Genomic DNA, 6,038 nt, shown 5'->3' on the forward strand with positions numbered 1-6,038 from the left:
ATTTTTTGTTTTTTTTTGGTTTTTGTTTTTTTTTTGTTTTTTTACTGATGTATGTTACCCAATGCTTTTTTGTGTCAATATGATTTCATAGTTTGTGCCCAGAAAGTGCATTACTTGGATCTTCTCAGTGGCAGTTCTTAACATAAAAAGCCTTTCTGTTTCTTGTGAAATTTGCTCTTCCCYTTTTCTTTAGAGACAAAGGAAAGTATTTAGGGTTTGTAAATYGTCAAGCTGAACAATATAGCTAAATATTTGAAGCATGATATTGGCAGGGGGTGGCTGAGAGCAACATAAAGCAGTGACTAAGCTTTCCTTGGGTTTGGATGGTTGGTTGGGTTTTTGGTCAGGATTTTTTGGTGCATTTTTTTCCACATCAAATGAAAATTATCACCACTAGTTGCTCATTGATTCTAACTCTTGAAACCAACCATAAACCTTACAAGGGTAAGAAGTATGTGATGAGTGCTTGTGAGGCCAGCAACATTTTTTATTATTATCACTTGTATTAACTTCATGCAGAAAGAGCCACGTGTGCCAAAATGCAATACTACTATAAGCAAATTCCTTCCGTAGTTTCAAACAATAACTTAAAGCTTAATTAAGTAGCTTCACATYAACATTCATTTAAATACTCACTTCTTCATGCCAAGAATACATTCATATCCTTTCTGCACCCTGCATCAGTAACCTACCTGCACTTTCTGCTATGGAGTTTCTAAGAGAGTGCTGAGCTGCTGTGTGTTCTGCCCTTATCAGATATTCAATAGTGAACTATATGCTTCTATTTTTTACCTTTATTTCCCGTTTCAGTACACCCATTACCATAGAACGTGGATGTCTTCCCACTCCACTATGTTTGAAAATATTTCCTGTTACTTCTGCTTGCTTCTCACCCATGAAGAGTGGGATGGAATTAGGCATCTGTATTACCCAAACCACCATTAGCACAGACAAATTAACATTTTACAAAAGCATAGAAATACATTAGCCTCTGACAAACATTTTCTCTCTGTTCTCCCCCTGTGCAGCTGGAAAAGTAAAGCAAAATTAAGACATTTATGAAGACATTAATTTTCATGTACCAACAAATAATCAACTGCAAGTCTACTATCAGGCTTTTGAAAATATATCTATATGTCATTTATATTTTAAGCAATAAGTGAGCCTGKTTGAAGTTCATCCAGTGAACCTAAAAACCTCTTTAATATATTATTATMCAAATAAATATGAATTGCACCACCCATGACATTCTTTTAGTTTCACTGTTATATCTTTGAGTACAAAATCTTCCCTTACAAAGAGAAACTAAGAATGAGGCCTACATTATTCCTACTGAATAGAGGAATTTCACTGGTTCATGGGGATTTAGTTTGGGTTTGTTTTGTTTTAAAGCAATTTTATTTGTGCTCCTGTACTTTGTAAAAGACTTTCAATTAAATKTCCTGGATCAGTTTGACAGTAAAACTTTCTATGCTGAATACATTTCCTAATTATCCAGAGGATATTGAGAAAATTATTAAACTGCTGTTTGCTATTGGGCTTTTCTTCACAGAGACTCTCGGATATTTGCCATGTCTATTTTCACACCTATTTGATGTCTCCAAAGTTTTCTGAGTAGTCTAAGGATTATGTGGAGGTTTTTTCAAGGGGAAATTTCAAAAAATTAATACACAGGGCTTATTTTAGAGGAGAGATACTCCTCTAATGGGAGTAATGRAAATAGGAACTAAGTTGCTTTGTTTATCGACAATTATTTGCTTAGGTTATTACTTCTACAGAAATTTGGAAAATGTTTGCTGTTACTTCACTTTTAGTAAGGTATTCTAATATGCTAAGGCAATTTTTGTTGAGCAGAAGATTCTCAAAATAAGGTGTATCACTCATTTGTTTCAATGGTTTTATATTACTGTTCTGAGTCTAGGAAGACTACTTTATATCTTAAGTGACAAATTTTATTTAGATTAGTAAATTATAAAGTTTCTTAAGACACAATTCAATAGTGTAATTCAGCTACTGTTTGTCTTTCTGTTTCTTTAAATGAAATTTAAATTTCTGTTTAACTAAGTTTGAGGGCCATTTTCAATTTGGAGTTTGGATTTGATTTTTTCCATTTACCGTAGTTGTCTATTAGAAATGCAGCTTTTAAAAATACAGATGAGAGGTTTTTTGCCTGATTTTCCAAAACGGTGCTGGCTATCAGTCGCTTTGTTATAGACTTGGAATTTTCCTGGGTTAATACAGTAGACTGTTGAAGATTTACATCTRTGTAATAACTAAAGAGATTCTGTCATATTGTTATCAGACATATAGTCTGATAAACTTGCTAATATGCAATTTAGATAAAAGTAGAGGAGGCTACAAGAAACATCAGAGAGATCTACCCAGAGATGAGCAGAACAATGTAGGTAAAATTTCATGATGTTACATTCAAAATAATCTATTGAAGAAGAAATTATATGAGTCATTCATGTTCCTTATGGCCTCCAAACCAATATATGGGGAAAATTGAAAAAAAAAAAATTAAATTAAAAAAAAAGCTTTATTTGATAGCAGTAGTAAATCTTTTTAAAAGACTGTTCTATTTGTTATGTATTCAACATTGAGAATATGGTAATTTTTTTCTAGAACATAATATTAAARTCAGTGAAACAAAACAGTAACACATATGTTATAATACTGCATTAAGTCTTTCACCTTATCTCAAAAAAATTAGAGTTCAGGAGGAAATTAGGATCAAGGAAAAATACTCTAGGAATAGGATTAAAGACCAAAGAAAAGGAATAAAATGTATGGATGAAGAAATATTTAATCAGTGCTTACAAAATTTTTGTTTCAAAGAAGATAAAGCAAGATCCTCTATAAACTCTAGGGAATAGTTCAAGAACTGAAACACTTGAGAGATTTCAAATTATAATTGTATTTTTTCTTATTACAAAATACAGGCATCTTGACTTTACTTTTCCTCAGAAATCTCAATTGCAAGGATTTTAGCAGTCTTCAGAAGAACTGATATTTCTATAGGCAAGAACAGCCAGTAATAGTACAGATACATTATTATAAAGATCATTAGTCTGATCCAACACAGCCTCACTCAGTTGCCAGCCTAAAGATACTCCTTAGTTTTTCCCYGAGTGTTTCCTTCTCATGTTGTTTTAGTTTAGACCTACCAAATATTTTTATTTCTATGCAGTTGAAATATCTGCTTTCCCCAAAATAGCAATGATGTAGTGTGAGTAGTACCAATATTTGCACTTACAGTAAAGATTCAGGGCTGTTAGCATTGAGCCATTTGGCTGACAGTGCCTACTTTGTGTAGCATATGTGATTTGTCAGTCATCCATGAAATACACATCACTGAGATTCCGATCTCAATTTATTGTTCAGTCTTCTGAGAAAATACTGGTCTGCTGATCCAGATTTCTCAATATTCTGTATTCTTGTATAGCATCTACTTGRTGCCTTGAAAGGATTATTTTATATTTTCAGTTTGCCCAGCTGTGCTGTGCCACATAGGCATTGTGTACTAATCAAGATACAAACTGTGAAAGGTAAGTGCTGATTTAAAATAATTGAATCAAGCTCTTGATTTTACAGGTTTTTTTAGAGTACCAGAGAGAAGTGTAATCAGACCACAAATGATCCCTGCATATATGTGATTCTGGCTACATCTTTTGTTTGCTTCCTTGTTTTCAACCTAATACTAATGTAAGATGAAGACTGGCACATGTGACTCCCTTTTTCCAGGTGAGGCCCTACCACAAGATTAAAAGATTGTGATCATTCTAGATGGACTAATGTGTAGTTCCCTCATGCAGAATGGAGCAGCTTTTTTCAACARAATTTAGAAGAACCCTCATTCAAYGATATTTAACCAGGTGGCCAGCTCAGTCTATTCTGAGGCACAAAATACTGATTTCCCTGGAGGAATTTGAACTGAAGTTGGATCCTCCTGCACACCAGAGTAAATTAAAATTGCACAGCCCCTCTTTGGTTAGGACCTAGTTTGGTAAGCATGCTCTGAAAATGATCCATGAGTAAGGTGCACAAGCAARACAATCAGAAGATTTGCAGATCATGAGCTAGCTGGAACAGGCAGTGTTGGGCACACTAAGAAGTATTTGAGACACTCAGAAACTTTTATTGTTGGAAAATTAAGTATCTGTATTTTGAATGGTAAAATAATGTAAAGATTATTTTATAGTTAGAGTGTCATATCCATTCTCACCTCCTCACTGATAGGCGTTCTTGCAACAAGCTCCAGAGCACTAGCACACTGCTAGTTTCTGCATGTGTGACTTTTATTAAAAATCCAACTTCCAAGATTGAATAAAAAAAAAAATTTAACTTGATCTTACAGCAACAAGTTTGACTACTACTAATTGCTTCTTTGCAGGCCCTTCTAAATAAAGCACCAGATAACACTAAAGGTCAATCAGCTAGTGTAAAGAAAAACATCTTATGAAGACTAGATTGAGCAATTGAAGGAATACACAGGCATTTTAAACCTAGTTATAATAAAACCATGTTTATTTAGTCCACGTGTCATTTTTTTTTTTTTTTGGTATATATATTTGAAAGTGCTTTCCTTGGACCCATCATAGCAGTTGCTGGCAGTTTTAACAATATGTCAGTCTCGATGCATCCCAGATTTCACCACATTAAGTGTATCTCTGAATTGTGTTGTTCCCATATACTCCCAAGCCCAATTTCTCACTCAAATTTTTTAAGCAGCCTTCATCTTTACATTTTTCTCCTACCCCAGGAGAGTGGTGTGTATGYCTTTCAGTTCATTCACTGATGGATAATTCTAATAAGATAGGACTCCATAAGAGGGCAGGTCATGGCATATCTGCAGACAACAAAATTTCAAATTCCAGTACACAGAAAGTAATGAATGCTGCTGTATTCCTTAGTTTTGAATTTTACCCATGTAAGTAACCTGAAGAGCACTACTGCCCACTCAGTTTCTGGCCAGTTGCTCATGTCAGTGGCCATATCCCTATTACTGGACTCTCTCAAMCACCAAAGCAGGACAGCTGCATCTGCATTGTCAGCTGCGCCTGAGCTACRCCCTGAATCATGCCAAGGGTTGCTTGGGAGAATGCTGCTTGTCCTGGACCCAGTGCAGGGACTCTGCTGTCAACAATTTAACAGTGGAAGCTGTGGGCTTCAAGTCTGCAGCCTGTACCCTAGCACCTTTTGTTCTGCTAGCACAGACACAGACTTTGAGACAAAACTGAAACTGCCATTGCAYTTTACTTCTGAAAATGAGATTTCTAAGGTATAGATATGGGTATAGTATGTAAAACTAAGGTATAGGTATAGTATGTAAAACACAGAATACATCCCATAACAATATTCYTTTGCTAGGAAGTTCTAGCAGCAGAGATAAATCCTAGCTAGTTTGTAACAAACCCTAAGACAGTTCAGTTCTTTTAGCTCAGCCTCCAAATTATGAGTCTTCAGTCTGTCCACTAAATAATAAGAAAATGCTGAAATGCTTAAAATGATCATAAAAGCTTCTCAGAGCCCCACTAAAGATTGCTGAAGGAAGAGTTGATGTGGAAAATAAAACAGAAGATACAGAGTCTCAAGCTGATGAGAAATTGAAAGAAAACAACGTAACATTACATGAAGGTAAACAAATTAACATCTGTCAGAGAGATTCATAGTATGTCTTAATTATTTGCTACAATGTTCTGACCTGGTAACTACCTACAGTCATACAACCTAGTCAACACTGGTTGCAGCTGCTCCCAACAAATCTATGTAAAGGTACTTGAGGATATCACGAAGGAGATGCTACATCATAGAATCACAGAATATCTCAAGTTGGAAGGGATCCACAAGGATCATCAGAATCCAACTCCTGGCCCTGCATAGATTAGTCTCAAATAACACATCATGGTCCCAAGAGCACTGTCCAAACACTTCTTAAACTCTCTCAGGCCTGGTGCAGTGACCACCTTCCTGGGGAGCCTATTCCAATGCCCAACCACTCTCTGGGTGAAAAACCTTTTCCTATTATCCAACCTAAA

This window comes from Malurus melanocephalus, unplaced genomic scaffold (assembly GCF_030028575.1).
Source record: "Malurus melanocephalus ecotype Western Australia unplaced genomic scaffold, MMel_1.1 scaffold_4, whole genome shotgun sequence".
In the NCBI taxonomy this organism is placed as follows: domain Eukaryota; kingdom Metazoa; phylum Chordata; class Aves; order Passeriformes; family Maluridae; genus Malurus; species Malurus melanocephalus.